Source organism: Myxine glutinosa, chromosome 2 (assembly GCF_964187855.1).
Source record: "Myxine glutinosa chromosome 2, kmMyxGlut1.1, whole genome shotgun sequence".
Lineage (NCBI taxonomy): Eukaryota > Metazoa > Chordata > Myxini > Myxiniformes > Myxinidae > Myxine > Myxine glutinosa.
In genome coordinates, this window is record NC_136262.1 from 183,856,964 (window position 1) to 183,877,482 (window position 20,519).

General features: G+C 45.6%; 1 protein-coding gene across 11 annotated transcripts in view; it reads right to left on the bottom strand.

Moving 5' to 3' along the window:
• Positions 1-2,446: 2,446 nt before the first annotated feature.
• LOC137421009 (uncharacterized) overlaps positions 2,447-20,519 on the bottom strand; it is a 75,305-nt gene continuing 57,232 nt past the window's right edge. For 3 of the 11 annotated variants that reach the window (XM_068106637.2, XM_068106632.2, XM_068106638.2), the window contains 3 exons: positions 18,063-18,182; positions 6,385-6,484; positions 2,447-2,896 (listed from right to left, as the gene is read on the bottom strand). The gene's annotated coding sequence lies outside the window, so the exon portion shown is untranslated. Of the gene's footprint in view, positions 2,897-6,384; positions 6,485-11,216; positions 11,241-18,062; positions 18,303-20,519 lie in introns of those variants that run through there. The other 8 variants (XM_078772042.1, XM_068106633.2, XM_078772043.1 and 5 more) reach the window with 6 other exon arrangements.

The following is a 20,519-nucleotide window of genomic DNA, read 5'->3' on the forward strand; positions in this document are numbered from 1 at the left end:
AGCCCCAAGCTGGCTCAGAGATGTGTGAATGAATGGGAATGTGCTCGTGGGAACCCTATGGGTGATTGCAAATGATATCAGCCTGCATCAAGCTTCGCAACTCATGACAACCTCTGACATTGAACAGATTTACTGTGGAGAGCAACCAACGCGATTTTGGCCTGAGCGTTGCTTTGTTCACTCTGTGGCTGATCAGGGCAGAAGTTATAGCACCACGGACCACCCCATGAAGCTCGGTGCATACTTTCCTTACCTGGCTATTGAGCAGACAACTGTGAGCTCCCCGGACACGGTAGCAGTTCCCTTTGCTGCCGACATCCTTAAATACTACCGCCGGTTGGTCCTTGTTCTTCGGGAGACTGTCACTTCCTTTACTACCGCCTGTATTCTCAATGACGGGCATAGGGTGACACTGCTCAATGCTCTGACTCATTTGTGTGTGGATTTGCCTCCCGTTGGTGGCCTTGTTTTGCCTCGCTGTAGATCGTGGCATGTCCTCTGCACGACACCGACATATTGTGGCATCACTGGACCTCCCGTGGTGTTCCGTCCACGGAATCCTGGGCGGACAGCTGCATTCATCCGCCCATGGGTTTCGCCAGGACGGATGTTGTCAGGTTCCGGCTCACGCCCATCCTTCCTCTGCCAGTGCGATCTTCCAACCCTATCATTGTGAATCTGATTGTGACCTGGAGTATATCGGGGATTGTTGGACACCACCACCTCCTGTTTCACCACCTATACCGCTTCTGTCACCTGTGCCGGTGGTCCCTTTCACAGAGTTCTATAAATAACCAAGAGTGCGCAGTTCCTATAGACCGATCCGATAAGGATGATCATGCCCCCTTCGCCGATAGGCGGCGCTCTTGCGTCCGCCATTACTGGGAGGCGTCCCGATCCAAACTTAACTCCAGCTGGCTGTGCCAGCACAACTATCATCACGATCGTACATGAAAAGTGTCCGTGATAATCGTTCTCAAGTGTTTCTCTATACGTGTGGAGCGGTCGTGGACACCTGGCACCTGAAGGCACACGATACAAACCCCGTTTTCTGCGATATCGCCGGGCGCCGGAGGCGCACGGCCATGCCGCCCTGAAGGCACCTGGCACCTGGGGGTACCCGGTTGCCACTTCCACCTGCACCAAACCTATTTTGTTTGCAACCACGTACCCTATGCTACACCATGCTGAGCCCCCTTCCACCTTAGCCTCGAGTTTCTCGACCACTACGATAACAACGCCTCTGACCGACCCGACTAGGTGCCCGTCCCTTCATCGACTCCTCCATACGGCCAGGTCTTCCCTCAGAGTCCACCTCCGCCCCGGGCCGGCCACCTCTGGCAACTACGGCTAGGCCCCGAGTGGCTGCTGCCGAGCCCCAAGTTCCTTGATCACTAGGGTCGCGACTCGTCTGGCAGACCCGACTGGGCCTCCGTCCCTCCGCGCGGGCCGCCTCACCGGCTCCTTATCGCTTCATCGACTCTTCCATACGGCCAGGTCACGGCGGGTGTATCACTGCCGCCCCGCATGGATTCTTCCCTCAGAGTCCACCCTCCGCGAGGACCGCCACACCGGCTCCTCACTGGTCGTATAGCTTGGTGGACCGGTCGTATCGTCCACGATTCCATCTTCTCCGATGAATCTAACAAGCAAATATATTTTGTATCGATATTCTTTCGGCAAAGTGAACTGAGACCAGTAACTGCATGTAATCTGAACGCTGGAGAGCAAGCCGAATGAAGCGGCCGCCTCACAACTATGGCGGCGTCTATAGAGGGTGCCCGTCCATTGAACCCTCCGTCGGATCGGTCTATACCGCTAACATTACGATCATGTGCGCACATGAGGGCACGTCCGCCATTACCAAAGAGGGCAAAAATTGCTCGGATAACCCGGATGTACAGGTATTGGCGTACGAGTTTGAATGTAAACAATACGTAAAACTGTCACTCGTGAACGAAACTGTACCTAGCTTTATCTTAGCGAAATTATGGAAATAAATAAGAAAACGGTATTTCCTACAAATGCATTTGATAAAAGAGTATATTTTCTTCCCTTAAATTGACAATTTAGGGCTGAATGCCGATGTAAAGCTTTGAACAGAAGTCATTTGTATCGGCGATATACACAGTTATAATGCAGTGAGTTAAGCTTTAACTTGGTAAGCTAATACAGTCTATTCCATGCAACAATCCGGGGTAACACTATAACGATCATTCTAAAATGGAAACAAAATCAGTTCAAGGGCTGGTTCAAATGTCTAATGAAGTATGCAATCCAACAAAGTACAGTATAATGATCCCTCAATTGTGAACTTGAGTTAGTGTGAAAGGTCCGTCTTGAGATTGCCGTCATGCTGTAACTTTAGTGTAGCCTGAGGGATTCAGTGTCATGAGTGCACGCCTATTCAATTCACATGATTCAAGTTCATGCATATTTCCAAATGTTCCTCAGTTCCATTTATTGTAGCAATACATCCGTCATACACAATAGGCATCTCGTAAAATCCACAGCCACATTCTGCTGATACACACAATGTTCAGGCACTTCAAGATGTACCGTACCCAGGAGAGCATCACAACAGTGATATCATTTATTGTCCTAAAAAAAAGAAGTTTTTGTCAGTTGGTGTCTCCTTGATGGCTTATTTTCATTAACAAAATGTTCTGTGTACAGACTGCCATGATGAAGAATAGTCCTAATCAATAAGGAGCTGATTTTCTTTATAAAATGAGTGACATGATCATCTTCTTCCATCAAGTATTGGTCAAGGCAGTGTTCATTCAGATCTGAGAAGACAGAACCATGCACGGTATTCAGGATTTCCAACTGAACTGACTTCAACAGATTGGAGGATGTCCTCATGGGTCCACCTTCAGTAGTACACAATGTTTTCCTAAAATTGAAAGATAAATAAACTTTTTAAAAAATTGTAAACCGAAAAGGCAGCATGGACGTACTGCACAGCACATCAGTAACACTAGAAAACCTATGACCTTTGACCTCACATTCACTATGCATTGGTTCACTTCCAAGATCGGTCGCCTGTCTGACGTCATTGCATGTTTTAGGTTGTGCAGCTATAATGTGTGCGCACTGTCCATGGAATTGCATCATAATATTTACGCGTGCAAACAAAAGCGGTCAACAAGAAACGTGTAACGCACAGGTAGAGACGCTTTGTAGGTGAACCAAAGCATAACATGTATGCAATGTTGCTATACATATACATGTACAGGTCATCATTGAGTGCAAATTTCATCAAAATACATCAAATCATGTGCAATAAATGCTCAAATACAAATATTCAATGCACAAGTTGAAAATGAATGACCGAATTTGACCGCTAACTGACTGACTTTTGCCTCCCCAATATGATTTCCTCTTTCCAAGGATCACTCTATTCAATTTAAGTTAGGAGCAATAATTCCCCCTCCCCCCCATGTGCCAAAAATTGATTGCCCCCTGGGTGTGCCATTAAATTCCATGGGGAGCTGGGTAGTTGGGGTTGGAGGAAAATTTTATTTTTGGCGGCAACTTTTTTTTTTTTTTTTCGTCGCTCTTGGCGGCCAATTTTTATATTCACCATATTATACACATAACAGAGTTTGAAAACAAATTTTTTTCTGTTGCCTTCGAGGACGAAATTGTTTTAAAATCCATTTGGTGTGACAATTTTTTTCTTCAAAAATCACCCAGCCCCTCATGAAATCTTTTGGTGCACCCCCACTGAAACATGTGCACTGTACCTTAGAATTTTGTCTGTTTTTTTTACAATGTGGAACACATCTTCACGCGGTTTAACTAAACCACCTCTGTCCTTCCTGGTTGTCAATTGGGATGGATATGTGGGGTCATGTGGTGAATAGTATGTACAGTCACGTGAAAAAGTAAGTACACCCCATGTAAAGTTTTGACTTTTTCAACATATTTCAACATACAGCTATTTGATCTTCATTTCAACAATATTGATAGATAAAGGTGATATAATATAACAAATATCATGAAACATTTACATTTTGTAGTCCATTGTATAATTTAAATAAACATAAATGCAAATTTCGCATGTGGAAAAAGTAAGTACACCCCATGTAAAGTTTTGACTTTTTCAACATATTTCAACATACAGCTATTTGATATTCATTTCAACAATATTGATAGATAAAGGTGATATAATACAACAACTATCATGAAACATTTACATTTTGTAGTCCATCGTATAATTTAAATAAACATAAATGCAAATTTCGCACGTGGAAAAAGTAAGTACACCCCTACATTTATCACTACTTCAAATACCTAAAATTAGAATCAGGTGCACCAGCTCAGGTGCAAATGATTAGAACATCGTTAGAGAGGATCTTGGAGGAACCTGTCTTATTTAAACCTCAGACATTGAGTTTGGTTTGCTCTTTGTTGTTGAAGTGTGCGGCGTCACCATGCCTAGATCAAAAGAGCACTCTGAGGCCTTCAGAAAGAAGGTTATAGATGCCTACGAGTCTGGGAGGGATTAAAAAAGATCTCCAAACAATTTGAAATCAATCATTCGACAGTCCGGAAGATCATCTACAAGTGGAGAAGATTCCAAACAACTGCCAACTTGTTTAGGCCATGCCGCCCCAGCAAGTTCAGCCCGAGAGCAGACCGCAAGATGCTGAAAGAAGTCTCTAAGAACCCCAGAATGTCATCATGGGACCGACAGGTAGCTCTTGCCACTGTTGATGTCAAAGTGCACGAGTCTACTATTAGAAAGAGGCTGCACAAATTTGATCTACATGGGAGGTGTGCCAGGAGGAAACCTTTGCTGTCCAGAAAGAACATCAGGGCAAGACTAAAGTTTGCCAATGAACACCAAGGCAAAGACCAGCACTTCAGGAACAATGTGCTCTGGACAGATGAGTCAAAGGTAGAGCTATTTGGCTATAGTACCAGAAAACAATGTTTGGCGAAAACCAAAGACAGCATTTGACCACAATAACCTGATACCAACTGTACAGCATAGTGGTGGAAATATTATGGTTTGGGGCAGCTTTGCTGCATCAGGGCCTGGGCAGCTCACCATCATAGAATCCACTATGAATTCTTCATTGTGCCAGAGGGTGCTTGCGGATAATGTGAGGCCATCAGTCAGAAAGTTGAAGCTCAACCGAAGGTGGACCTTGCAACATGACAATGACCCTAAACATACCAGTAAATCCACCAAGGAATGGCTGAAAAGAAAGAAATGGAGGGTTCTGGAATGGCCAAGTCAAAGCCGGATCTAAATCCCATCGAGATGTTGCGGGGGAATTTGAAACGAGCTGTGCATGCAAGAAACCCCTCAAACATCGCACAGCTGAAAGAATTCTGCATGGAGGAGTGGGCAAAAATTTCTCCCAGTCAATGTCAGAGACTGGTAGACAGTTATAAGAAACGCCTACTTGAGGTTGTTTCTGCCAAAGAGGGCAATACCACCAATTAGAGCCAAGGGTGTACTTACTTTTTCCACATGCGAAATTTGCATTCATGTTTATTTAAATTATACAATGGACTACAAAATGTAAATGTTTCATGATATTTGTTATATTATATTACCTTTATCTATCAATATTGTTGAAATGAAGATCAAATAGCTGTATGTTGAAATATGTTGAAAAAGTCAAAACTTTACATGGGGTGTACTTACTTTTTCACGTGACTGTATATATATTATATACGTATAAAATTTGTATGTATATCCCTAACATCGATCCAAAATCAGGAACTGCATCAGCAGCACCGACGCTTGATTAAGAGTACTCGCAGGTTGCCCAAGCCCGCATGAGATTCTAAACGGGGTAGGGGTGGAGGAAGCAAAAAGGCAAATGGCGTCTTCTGTCATCGAGTCGACAAGCTGGGAGCAACAATTCACATTTATTGCCACGTCTGAGGCAATTTAAATGCTCCAATGGCTGTGAGGTGTTCCATTTGAAACCGTTTGTTTGATTATATGTAGCTTTTTGATATCTAGGGTCTGTAATAAAAATTTGTATTGGTGTCAAAGCCAGCGACCAATTGCAAATAAATGGTAGGATTCAAAACTTGGTCGATTTGCCCATCAATTCCGTGTGACCCTTTGCTCGAACTCCTTTCTTATTTTCCCAGTTGTATGAGTTAAAGGAGAAAAACTTTGAAGATTAAAAAGATAGAGGTACAACTCACAATGCTAAAAGGTAGAAACAAGGTCGGGTTTGTTTATTGTAAAGAGGTAGAATTGAACACCATGTATGTTTTACAACATGTACATTGAGGGCATAACCATGCAGCCCTGACATGGGTATTCTCATTTTGAAGAAATGTTTGTGCAACTTATTAATACCGTACTGTTTATAATGAATAGTTTTGGACAGGATTCCCAAACCGTACCTTATCACTATATGTGTTGTGGAAGATCCGTGTTGGGCCAGGAAAAAAGGCAACGGAAGTTGAAAAAGAAAGATGTAAGGATGCTTCACTTGAAGAAACCCTGAAGACAGAAACAGCAGATGTGCCTTATATGGTGAGGCCCTTGGGTTATTGGCATAAATGTGTCCTTTGGTCTATGGGTTAAAGGAAGTTTTTAATTTGTCATCAAGTCGAGGACTTGACAACCAAGCTAAAGTCAAGCTAACCCAGGATGTGTTCCGTTCGCAAGCTGCTTGCTATCGCTTTCCAAGCCAGTTGTTCCATATCAACCGCTTTGCAAGCCGCTCAGCAAATAGAGCAAGTGATGAAGAAGATACCTCGTTATGTGAGCAAAAATGGCCTCCGTAGTCGGATTCAAAACGATACTCCAACCAATGCAATGTTCAGAGACATACTGTTATGTATACTCATAATCTATACCATTCATGTCATGTCATAAGACGTTCGACAGAATTTCATGACATTCTCCCCGGCGTTAAATCTACACTACCCCTGGGGGTGAAAGCAACCGGAATAGCAGTATAGAAACTCAGGTAGCAAAAGAGTACATAGAGCAGCAAGTCATGTCAGTCCCAGCCGTAGCGATCGGCGTGTCGAGTTTCTCTTCCGACGCGTGTTCGTAAGCGTCGGGAGCTTCAACCGCGAGACCAAATTCCCCCACGTCGGAAGAAACGCCCATCTCGGGAGATGGCGGCGGTGGCTCAGGGCCGACCGGATCGGGCATGTGCGGGAGCGGAGTCGGCGGTGAATTCCCCATCAACGGGTCCCCCTGGCTGAATTCCGGCTGAACGGTATCCCCGCACGGAGCAAGATGATGCACCGAGACTGGAGACTCGTGTCCATTTGGCAGCAGCACTCAAGCGTGCTCGGGATTGGCTTGGAGAATGTGAACCTTGTCGACAAGCGTTGACAAATATTTACTTTGACGAACAGCGCGTTTGAGGAAAGCCGGTCTGGGCTCAGCTAGCCAGCCCGGCAAAGGTCGAACAGCCCCAGAACGGCGCGAGTAACAAAACAGTCGGTCGTGAGGAGTTTGATTAGTAGCTGTGAATAATAAAGTCCTGATCGAGTTTAACGCCCCGTGCACCATCCAGGTCCATCGGTCCAGTCCTAGTCCGCGAGACTTAAGGCCCAGAGTAATGGCCTTCCATATAATGCCATTAAATCTTTCCACCTGACCGTTCGCCTGTGGCCTGTACGGGGTAGTATAGCTTGAAGCTATATTGCGCTGGAGCAAAAAGGTCCTCACATCCTGGGACAGAAACACAGCACCTCGATCGGTGTGTACGTAAGCCGGATTCCCGAACACGGAGAACAAAATCTGCAGACACCGGATAACCGTCGCAGCGGACATATCATTGCACGGGAAAGCAAAAGGGAATCTGGAGAACTCATCAACTATCGTGAGGAGATAGCAAGAGCTATCCGAGGCCGGTAGGCTAGGACTAGCAGGGAGACACGAATCCGGTTGAGGCCCTTTAAAGTCCATTGGCAATCTCTCCCAAGGCCGAGTAGCCTGAATCAGTGTACCCATAGGCGGTTTGTAGAAACGAGGTTTGAGTTCAGCACAAACGGAACAGGTGCGACACAGCTGCAGAATGTCCTCAACAGAGTAGGGCAAATTGTGACTGTGCACATAATGAGCGAAACGCGTCACTCCGGGATGGCACAACGTTTCATGAAGAACACGCAGATCCTCAAAGGAAGTGAGACTCACACACACCGAAGGGCGTGATAATGCGTCGGCGGCGAGATTATCCCGCCCTGGGCGATACTTAATAGTGAAGCAAAAATCGGCCAGCTCTATCCGCCAGCGAGTGATCTTTTTGTTCTTAATGCGTTGGGCATGGTGCGTGTCATACATGAAAGCGACGCTTTGCTGATCAGTAATGACCTCAAAACATTTGCCAAGCAGACAGGGTCTCCAACGCCTAATAGACTCAATGATGGCGTACGCTTCCTTCTCGACAGACGAATGACGTTTCTCCGTGGAGGAGAGAGTCCTTGAAAAGAAGGCTACAGGTCGCCCCCCTTGAGAGAGCGTGGCAGCTATCGCGTGGTCAGACGCATCGCTTTCCAAAACAAAGGGTTGACTCTCATCGATAGACGACACAGCGGCGCCAGCTATGTCGGACTTCAGGCCATGGAAAGCGGTCTTGGTGGCATGACCCATGGGGAACACTTTGCAATCTACAAGCGGGCGAAGCTTTTCAGAAAAATTATGAACCAACTTCGAGTAATGTGCAAATAGTCCGAGGGCACGCTTCAACGAAGCGCGATCATGCGGTGGGGCCATGTCGAGCAAAGGTCGCAGCCGCTCCTTGTCTGGCGTGATAGTGCCCTGGGTCATGGTGTACCCCAGGAGATCTATCGTGCGGGCGGAATAGCGACATTTAGCCTCGTTCAGAGTTAGCCGATACGTGCGTGCAACCTGGAGGAAACGCTGCAAATTAGCATCATGATGGGCCTGATCGTACCCACAAACTGTTAGATTGTCCAGGTAAACAAAGACATTGGTTAAGTGTTCCTGAGCGAGCATGTCATCTATGGCCCTTTGAAAGCATGCCACCCCGTTTGTGACCCCAAAAGGTAATCGAGTGAACTGGTACAACCTCTGTCCGGATTCAACCCCGGTGTAGATGCGATCGGCCTCCGCGATAGGGATCTGATGATACGCGCTGCGGAGATCTAATGTGCTGTAGATCGAGTACTGGGCCACCTGCCGAACCAGGGAATCCAATCCCGGGAGTGGGTAGGCGTCCAGTTGCGTAAACCGATTAATCATCTGCGAGTAGTCGATGACCATGCGTTTGCGATGATTTTCTGTCTGGACTACCAGAACTTGAGCCCTCCAAGGCGATCGACTAGGTTCGATTATACCCTCCTTCAGAAGTCGGCTAGTTTCCTCCGCTATAAATTGCGTGTCAGCCCGCGAGTATCGTCACGATTTAGCGGCAACCGGGGTGCAGTCAGGAGTCAAATTTGGAAACAGCGTCAGGGTTTCAATTTCCATCCCGGCCAGAGCACACACAGAGAGTCTTGTCACCTCCAAATTCCATTTCCAAGCGTCCATGTCGACGGAGAAAATCGTGACCGAGTAGCACTTCTGCACATAACATTGGTAAAACCATTAAATGCACATCCGGAAACATTCGGCCATTGATCACTTGCTTCAGCCGGCATTCGCCTTTGGTACGCAGCCAAAGAGCTTGGGAAGCCATGAAAATCCTGCGCGCTGTCCCGAGAATCGGCCAGCCATGCTTCTGGACGAGCCGCAAGTAAACATAGCTATCAGTAGAGCCCGTGTCGATCAAGGCATTGGCCATTTGTCCCTCAATTATGACAGGAATAACAGCATTGGTTAACCCGGGTGGACCTGTAGTTGTTGAAACATCCAGAGGTGGCGATCGAGCCACACGCGCAGGTCCGTCGTAAGGTAGCGTCGAGCGTGACATCGCCGCGGGCGATGAAAGAGTTCCCATCAAGGGCATGCGTGCCGCGCGAGGCCCGTGCGGGGAGATTAGTCAAGGGCGCGCGACGGCACCTCGCAGGCTGCGAGTGGATCCTAGTCAATGTCGCCTGAGATGCAGATTGTGCCACAGACCGCGCGAAAAGCATGGACAATGTCGGGCGAGTTCGCTGGCCCGTTCGCTGGCCCCGTGTCGATAGGCATACCTTTGAGAAATGACCTTTTCGTGAGCATGAATGGCACGTTGCCTCCGCGCGGGGCAAACTGTCCTCAAATGATTTTGATTCCCACAAAAATAGCACTTTGCGGTACCCCCGGCAGATGGGGTCGTGGCAGCAGCGGCGGTCACGCTTGGGCCCAAAGCCTTGAGAGTGTCCGTTGTCCCAGATTCCAGCGGAGGTTCAGCATCCGCTCGCTCCGCTGCAGCAGCCTTCTCCTGTCGCTCACCGGTTAGCCCCGCAGTGACGTACGGACGATCGTGACGATCGTATGCCTCAGATTGTCTCCTCGCCTCGTCGTAAACGATCGCCGCCTTATGGGCAGTCACAAGAGTTAAATAGGCAGTCTCTAGCAATCTTTGACGTATCATCGGTGAGTGTACCCTGGAAACAAATGCATCTCTCATTAAATCATCACAGACCTGTTCAGTGTTCATGGGTTCTATGTTCATGTGTACAGTCCTTCGCTAAACGGCGGAGATCCTGAACGAAGTGATCGATGGATTCCGAAGGGTCCTGCCGTCATGAGGAGAGCAGATACCGGGTGTAGACCGCGCTTCGTGTCTTGATGTAGATCCGGTGTAGTTCCGCTTCAGCCGTATCGTACATGACGCACTGAGAGATGTACTGATAGACAGAATGGGACACGTGTGAGTTAAGCACCGCAAGCTTTGTCTCATCCGTGAGTTCAGCTTGGGCTCCGAGGTGACTTGTCAGCAGTCGAAGCCAGTGCTGGAGCTGGGCAGCTGAGTCCGGGGCTTGTGGATTCGCTCCGAAAATCGGGACGAGTATCAGCTTACGAGTCATCGTTGTCGATCAGGACAAGAGTCGGGTGATATTAATTGTTGTAAGAATCAGAGTTACAACATTGGCTCAGATCATGAGTTTAATATCATTCGATCCCTAACAATACCTGTAAAGAGAACCAGCGAATATCATATCAATATTCAGCATACATCTGAACTAGTAATGAGTTTACATATGAGCACATGCAAGCCGTAACAAAGTGGCGGTACGTACCATCTAGTTCTGCACCAGCATAGCATACAGTTAATGTCTCAGGTATGATCATAGCGCTGAATGACCGAGTTCTTATAACGGCCGCGTAGCGGGCAAAAGACGCATGACACCTGGGTTCAGACGTTCGACAGAATTTCATGACACCTGTTAGCACATTTTTTTTTTCACTTCAGGCATGGACAGCCGGTTTGTAAATGACTTGGGTAAAAAAACGGTGAGTGGCAAACGATGATTCAATGAATACCACATTCCTGTGCCACCTTCAGTCGAACGTCAGGGATCGACAGCACATTTTCTCTATTTTCATTCCAAACAGCATCATTTATCATTCCAATCACAAATGAATACTATGGTATTAATATATTGTTACGTTTGTGGGGGTCGGGGGGGGGGGGGGGAGGCAGTGAATACCTTATAGGCAGGTAGAATTGTATAGTTTACCGCTCCATATGTCACGATGAAGAATAACCCCCGTGTACACTACCGGTCAAAAGTTTTATAACACCTCAATTTTTCCAGTTTTATTGAAATTTACGCAGTTTAATGTCCATTGAATAACCTGAAATGGTACAAAGGTAAGCAGTAAACTGCTCGAGGTGAAAAAAAAGTTTAGGTTAGCAAAAACGGGAAAATAATGTAAATTGCACAGTTATATTGTAAAAAAAGGCCTTCTTCTGGGAACAAGTAATGGGTTAACAACTTACAGCTTTTCTGCAGCAATGTAAGTAAATTAAGCCTTGAAAGTTGATGCAAACAATTCCTACAGGTGTCCCAACCTCTGCTGATTACTTGATTACAAACCCCATGTCTGTACAAAAGCAGTATTGGAACAGACTGTTATTACACCCTCTGAAGCATTATTTGGACAATATTGCACTGCAGGAAGTAGTATATTGGAAACTGGAGGAAACTCTGACAGGAAGAGGTCTGGCCACAACAGAATCAGAAGACAAGTTTCTGAGAGGCAACAGCTTGCGTGATAGGCGGCTCAAAGCACAACAGCTTCAGGCACAGCTTAACACTGGTCGAAGTAAGCAAGTCTCAGTTTCAACTGTGAAGAGAAGACTTCGAGCTGCAGGTTTGATAGGTCAAGTGGCAGTAAGAAAGCCACTGCTAAGATGGCAAAATAAGAAAAAGAGGCTTGCCTGGGCCATGAAGCGCCGCCAGTGGACTACTGAAGACTCTAAGAAGGTCTTATGGACCGATGAATCAAAATTTGAAATCTTCAGTTCATCACGCAGGGTTTTTGTACGCTGTCGAGTAGGCGAAAAGATGGTTCCTCAGTGTGTGACACCAGCTATCAAACATGGAGGAGGAAGCGTGATGGTCTGGGGCTCTTTTGCTGTATCCAGAGTCGGCGACTTGCACAGAGTGACTGGCACCCTGAACCAAAAGGGCTACCCACAGCATTTTGCAGCGCCATGCAATACCCTCTGGTACACACCTAGTTGGTCAAGGGTTCATCCTACAGCAAGATAATGACCCGAAACACACCTCCAGGCTATGTTAAAACTACCTTCGAGGAAAAGAACAAGACGGTAGGCTTCAAATCATGGAATGTCTAGCACAGTCTCCAGACTTAAACCCCATCGAGCTGGTTTGGGATGAACTGGACAGAAGGGTGAAAGCAAAGCAACCTACAAGTACAACACCTTTGTGGGAACTTCTGCAACAGTGTTGGGAAGAACTTCCCAAACAATATTTGATTTCCATTGTAGAAAGAATGCCACGAGTGTGTTCGACGGTTATATCTGCAAAAGGTGGCTACTTTGCCGAGTCAAAATTTTAAATTAACTTTTGTTAAACAAAATGATTCTATGATTTCTTTTTTATCTCCAATTGTTTATTTGTTCTATGCTTCACTGCAGAGTACATTAAGACATTAAACTGCGTAAATTTCTATAAAAACTGGAAAAATTGAGGTGTTCTAAAACTTTTGACCGGTAGTGTACATAAGTAGGGAATCCGTTAGACCGTATGTAGTTTAAGAGTGTATCATTGTTCCCATGATGAGGAGTGGGGTTATGTTAATTAGTTAGGGATTATGGGTAATAAATCCCCTGTATGTAAATGCCTCTGTTCTTTCCCTTTGTTCCTTATGACAATGCAGCCCACACACACATAGCCAGACAATCGGCATGCATTATCACACTAAATAAAAGCAACCGAAACAGGACATTCAACTGCCGCTGATACCATCGACGGGTGATCACAAGAACAGGTTTGGAGGTGAACGGTCGTGTTCCGACATAATCAGCGTGATCGTGACGAGGAGCGAACTGCAGACCGAGGCCTGCAGTTTCCCGCGCATGGAATGCGGACAGAGGCCTGCGTTTCCATGAGCGAACTGTGCACGTTGGCCTGTGCTGTTCCCGTCAAGGACGCGGGGGGTTTTGACGATTCCCGAGGTGGTTCAGGAGACGCTCAGAGCTAAGTACCTAAAAACACACACATTTATTTTCACCAGTTATTTGTTCCCTTTGTCTGTATAAGAACCTGTATGGGGACGTCCTATTTAGGAATCTTAGTTTTGCCGTGTGTTATTTTGTTACCGGCATTTCTTCAATAAAGCCGGTATTTTTGTACATTTTAAATCCTGTGTCGGCTTGATTTAATCATAGCAGGTTCGAAGATGCCCGGTGGGACCCATGAAGGTAAGCTCTTCACCCTCCCCCACGCGCGTATTCTCCACTATATTTGTGACTGAATGCCTCAGAGTGTAAAGCTCGATCAGCAATCCGTCCGAGACCTGTCTTTATCGGCACGGACAGGACAATATCAAAATATAATGTTAAATCATGATTGTATTGAGATATTATCAAACCAGATAACTGTCAGCATCTGTTCACTTCTGGATTTGGAGCAAGGTCTGTGTCGATCGCATTTCAAAATCATAATTTTATTGAGGAATTCCTCAAAGCTCCTATCTACCTTCCTTACGACATCCGCTGGGACCCCAAAACGTTCCACAGAAGGTTATTATATTTCCTTTTAGTAAAATATGCACCTGTAATGGTTACTAAATGCATCCCCCTGTCATGTGACCATATCCTCAACTCTGATTGGTGTACATTTGTGGGGACACACAGACAGACAACCTCTGTTCTAGACAGCATTGCCCTACGGGCTACGCCGTAAAAAGCCATTAATGTCTGTCTGTGGAAAATGTTCCACTATGTACTTATGTCTTAATTATGTACTGTTTGAACATCAGTTGCACCATGACTTTGTCAATTAATTACGTACTATTGGAAAGTACTTTTGAACCTTTACACCCTTGACACTGCTTCGACTCCATTAAACGCCTTAGACCTTTTAAGACTCTTTAGATGCCTTTAATAATTTACATCCTTTCGACCCCTTTTACTCCTCTAGATCTTCAGAACCCTTGAGATGCCATAAACACATTTGACACTTTAGACCCCTTACAACCCATATACCTGACACCCATTCAACTCTAAAATACCATTTATACCCCTTATAGACCCTTCAATCTCCTACATCCTAAAGAGCTTTACACACTTTAGACATCTTTAAACACACCATACAAACATCATGATTCTTCTTGCAAAACGCAGATTAGGCCTTTTCAGCAAGTCATTCACAATCTCCACCGACCCGAAGGGTGGGTACTCTGCTAATACAGCAATACCTCGTTTTACGCCATTTCGACCTACGTCAAATCCGACTTTACGCCACTCTTCTAGAGTAAATTTCAGTTCAGCGAACGTCATTATGTGCGACTTTACGTCACTCCTACATCATAATAGGAGGACGTGAAAAAAAAATATTTAAAATAAATAAAATCTATATATATAAAACACAGTTTGTGTGTGTGTAATGTTACTGATAGAGTCCTAAACGGAGAGGCTCACGTGCTTGATATTTGGCATGGACATGGCCATTGAGCCTGGGAAGGACATGGCCTACCTAAAAATATTTGACGAGATCCATATTTTTAATTCATATTTACCTCAGCGCATTTCAGCGAGGAATATTATACACAGAATCTGAGCCGGTGGCAGAGCAGCGCGCTGATTCGCTCAGAGCGATCACGTGATGTTCCAGCCTTGCCGCCATAATCTCACAGTTACGCGTTCGCACATAATTCAGAGCGAAAAGCGATTGCGTTTTTTCACATTTCAGCGAGGAACATTGCCATTCACACCACATAGGGTTTTTTTTCTTTCATCTTTAGATCCATATTTTTAGCCGTAACGTAGCGAGGAATATTATACACGGAATCTGAGCCGGTGGCAGAGCAGCGCGCTGATTCACTCAGAGCGATCACGTGATGTTCCAGCCTTGCCGCCATAATCTCACAGTTACGCGTTCGCACGTAATTCAGAGCGAAAAGCGATTGCGTTTTTTCACATTTCAGCGAGGAACATTGCCATTCACACCACATAGGTTTTTTTTTCTTTCATCTTTAGATCCATATTTTTAGCCATAACGTAGCGTAACGTAGCGAGGAATATTATACATGGAATCTGAGCCGGGGGCAGAGCAGCGCGCTGATTCGCTCAGAGCGATCACGTGATGTTCCATCCTTGCCGCCATAATCTCACAGTTACGCGTTCGCACGTAATTCAGAGCGAAAAGCCATTGCGTTTTTTAACATTTCAGCGAGGAACATTGCCATTCACACCACATACGTTTTTTTTTCTTTCATCTTTAGATCCATATTTTTAGCCATAATGTAGCGAACGTAGTGTTAGCATAACGTAGCGTAGCGTAGCGATCCTAGCTCAGGATCTTCGTCAGGTTCGCGAGCGAGTTAGCCAAAACGTAAAAGTGAAAATATAAAGAATGCTGTTTTGATGCTTTTTACTGCTGTTTTGATGCTTTTACATTGCTGTTTTGATGCTTTTTCACTGCTGTTCTGATGCTTTTTCACAGCTGTTCTGATGCTTTTTTGCCGTTTTTTTAAATATAAAAATCTCATTTCAAAAAAAAAAAAAATCCAAAAAAAATCTCACAATGATGACATATAATTCACAGAAAACGTTTAAGCAACCGCGTAATATTGCGGTGATGTTTAACTCTGAGTGAGAATAGTTCTAAATTTTAAAAACTTTCATCTGATATTTGTGATTTATTTCAAACAAACTGTATTTCCCATCTACACGGCCATGTATTCCTATTAACGTTATGTAAAGTACATAAATTGTGTGGATTACATCATTTGTGGATGTGATCAATTGCCAGTAACCATCTATATCCCTCCCCTCCCCTTCCCCCCCTCCCCCTCCACCCCCTACCCTCTCCCCCCTCCCCCCTTTCCCCCATACCCCTCCCTTTCCCCCCTACCCCTTCCTTTCCCCCCTTCCCCTCCCCCTACCCTCTCCCTCCACCCTACCCTCTCCCCTTCCCCCTCCTCCTCCCCTCCCCCCCTTCCCCCTCCCTCCCCCATCCCCTTCCCCCTCCAACCTCCCCCTCCCCCCTCTCCCCTCTCCTCCCCCCTCTTCTCCCCTCCCCCCTCTCCTCCCCTCCCCCCCTCTCACCCCCTCCCCTCCCCTCCCCCCCTCTCACCCCCTCCCCTCCCCCCTCTCCTCCCCTCCCCCCTTCTCACCCCCTCCCCTCCCCTCCCCCCCTCTCACCCCCTCCCATCCCCCCCTCTCACCCCCTCCCCTCCCCCCTCTCACCCCCTCCCCTCCCCCCCGTTCCCCTCCCCTCCCCTTCCCCCTCCTCTCCCCCGCCCAGCAATGCCAGGCACTTCTGCTAGTAGTACATAAAAATTAACAATAAAAGAAGCTAAAAAACAATTTAAAATACAATAAAAAGCACATTAAAAATATAAAAAATGTACGTACAGTATACGTACGCATAGCTGCTGGTTCTCATTCAAAACAAAGGCAACGCCATATGCATTTTGTCCTGTGCTGCGGTCGCGTGCTTGCTTTGCCTTTCGCTGTTATTTTTGTGATTATTCCTTTACTGTGTAAAGGTTCCTTTACTGTGTAAAACAACCAACGCAACGTGGCAACGGCGAAACATGATGACGATGCCGGCTCGGACAACCGTCCGCGGCAGACGTCACGTCACGTCACCGTGCAGAGTGTGCAGTGTCCGCGACGAGATCAGGCCCCAGGGCCCATGGCTCATGTGAAACGAACGACCGTGTCATGCCTCGAGCCGGGGTTTCTCGCCGGGCATCTCGCCGGCATCCGGCGTCGACGAACCGATCGACGTGTGCATGTGCACGGATTTGCAAATGCCTGCCTGTACATCGTCGTTTCTGCATATATCGCATCGTCCAAAAAAGAAGAAGCACGCAACTTCGGCCGCTCGAGGAAAGACGGGGTACGTCTATGACTAGGAGGCGAGCGTCGATCCCCGGGGCGGTCGGGTTCACAGAACCCTGAGCTCGTTCGTTCGTCACAGACGACATGACACGACCACCGGTGAAATTGCTCGGACACGTTGGATAAAGCATGCCGTGGTGAAGTGGGCCGCGGAGCCACTCGGCACACAAGCCCGCTCACGGTCGACATGTCCGTGCCGGTCACCCCGTTCGAGGAGAAGACCCGACCGATATAAAACAACGGAGGGACTCCCGACGGGGAGCGGCAAAGATTCAGGGCGAAGCCGCAGCCTCCTCCAGTTATTTACTCTAGTTTTACGGTGCTTGTCTTCATTTTAAGGCATTTTAAAGGCATTACGCCCGGTTTACGTCAAAAACCGAGTTACGTCACGGCTTATGGAACGAATTAATTACGTAGGCCGGGGTATTGCTGTATTATGAAACGTGCATTTCATCGTTTAATTGTTATTCTACCTTTCATCCAAATTCTTGAAGATCTACAAACATGCAAAACCCCCCCACCCTCCCCAAAATGTACATTGGCAGGTCCATAAATTCCTTGGCACCATAAAACTTTCTCCAGAGAAAAGGCTGAACTTGAGGGAGCATCAATCGGACTTTGTTTTACCTGTTCTTCTTTGTCCTCCCAGTAACTCAGTGGCTTTTCGACAAAGTTTGGATGAACTGAATGCAAATGATGCTTCAATTTGTTTTCCTTCATAGATTCATTGGTGAGAACTTGCAGGCACTGAACACACGGACATTCCCAGATTTTTCTCTCATCTCGGTGAAGACATATTTCAAAAAAAATCAGGCTTATAAACAGTTGTGTTTTGCGTTGGGCCATTTTTCCAGTTAAAGACCAGACCTGGAATGAAAAAGTTATAATTTATAACATTTTTAGAAAACATTAGAAATTTATCAAAAAGTTAAAAATGACCAATTGTAAAGTTAATTATTATGAATTATTATATTATTCGACTCCACACGCAGTAACATTCATCAAAAACCACACATAAATAAAGACAAGTAAGATGCAGGTAATACTTTGTTTGAGGTAACCAGATCTCAGCCTCCAGTAAACAAGTGAAAGCATGACTGTCAGATTGTGAACTGTCGACACATGCTAAAATCAAATTTCTTGTATGCAAAAAATTGGTTTTATAGTACATTCTTGAATGATTCAGAATAAAAAAGAAATTTTGGCAACAGAACATAATAAAATAAACTCCAATGATAAATCTCATCTGGAACAGTTATGAGTGTATCAAAATCAAACATTTTAAAATTTAATTAAAACGTTTAATGAATAAAAAGTGCATTCGATAATTAAGCTCAAAATGCTAAAATTACAGCGCCATCTATAACATCGCATTCAGATAAGAGTGATACTTAACAACAGGCTCCTCGCTGGTCTGCTTGACGCACGAGTATTGGACGTGAACGGATTCGAACATTATTATATTAAATGTATATGGATGCTGTTGTATCCAGCAATTACCTGGATACAACAGCAATTGTAGGTTTAATCCGAAATCTCAACACAGCACAGCATGCCCATCAGACCTCCAAAAAACCAGGTCTTTCCTTTGCTCCTCCCAGTCTCCAAAACGAACTGTCACTTCCGTTTCCAATATATACAGTCGTGGCCGAAAATATTGGCACCCTTGCACTTTTTTCAAATAACTCACAATTTTCTCGAAAAATAAGTTGAAATTGACAAAAGTATTTGGTCTCCACAATTATTTATTTCACTGTTAATATTACAGAACCTTTGTTTTTGATTCAGAACTTAATATATCCTTTCAAATCAGACAATAAAAATAAATGGTATTGACAAAATTTGTGGCACCCTAGACTTAATATTTGGTAGCACAGCCTTTGGACAAAGTAACCACAGTCAAGCGCTTCCTATAGCCATGAATGAGCTTCCCACACCTCTCCACTGGCAGTTTGGCCCACTCTTCTTGTGCAAACTGTTCCAGTTCTCCCAGATTTGAAGGGTGTCTTCTCCCAACTGCTGTTTCAGATCTCACCACAGGTGTTCAATGGCATTTAGATCTGGACTCATTGCTGGCCACTTCAGAACAGTCCAGCATTTTGTCTTGAACCATTCCTGTGTGCTTTTTGAAGTGTGTTTGGGGTCATTGTCCTGCTACAAGACCCAAGACCTTCGATGGAGACCCAGCTTTCTGACACTGGGTTGAACATTCACTCCAAAATGCGTTGGTAATCTCCTGATTTCATGATGCCATGCACACATTCAAGGTACTCAGTGCCAGAGGCAGCACAGCAACCACAAAACATCGCTGAACCTCCTCCATGTTTGACTGTAGGGAAGGTGTTCTTTTCTTTGAAGGCTTCATTTTTCTTTTATGTAAACATAGAGATGATGTGCTTTACCAAAAAACTCTAATTTGGTCTCATCTGTCCACATGACATTCTCCCAGAAGGATTTTGGCTTGTTCAGGTGTTTTGGAAAACTCCAGTCAGGGTTTCTTATGTCTCTCTCAGCAGTGGGGCCCTCCTGGGTCTTCTACCATAGAACCTGTTGTGAAAATCAACCAGATCCACAACTTGTCCCATAGGTAGGTTTAATCTCAATGAGATCTTTGGCATCATCCTGTAAGAATACAATCATGCAATAGATATCAGGATCTCGGTATCATACAGAACGGACCGATAATAATAGTCAAAGCAAGCGAGTCTAGTATATATGTGCGAGTCTAGCATATACGTACCATTCAAGACTACATGTAAAGTAAATGTCACAGGAGTGGCTAGACGTCGCGGACGTTCCAGGTTTTATAGACGCCCTTCAGTGGCTGAAGCGAGTAACTCTCCTGGGTTCAACCTTGGTATAATTTCACTACAGAACCCACTTCCATTGAGTTGGCGACGGATGGTGCGAGTTGAAACTGTTGTACCTTGTGTCTGAAGGTCAGCTTGAATCTGTTTGGCAGTTGATTGAGGTGCTTTCTCCACCATTCGAACAATCCTTCGCTGCAATCTTCGATCAAGTTTTCTCTTGCGGCCACGTCCAGGGAGGTTGGCTTAATGGGCCTTAAACTTCCTAATAACATTG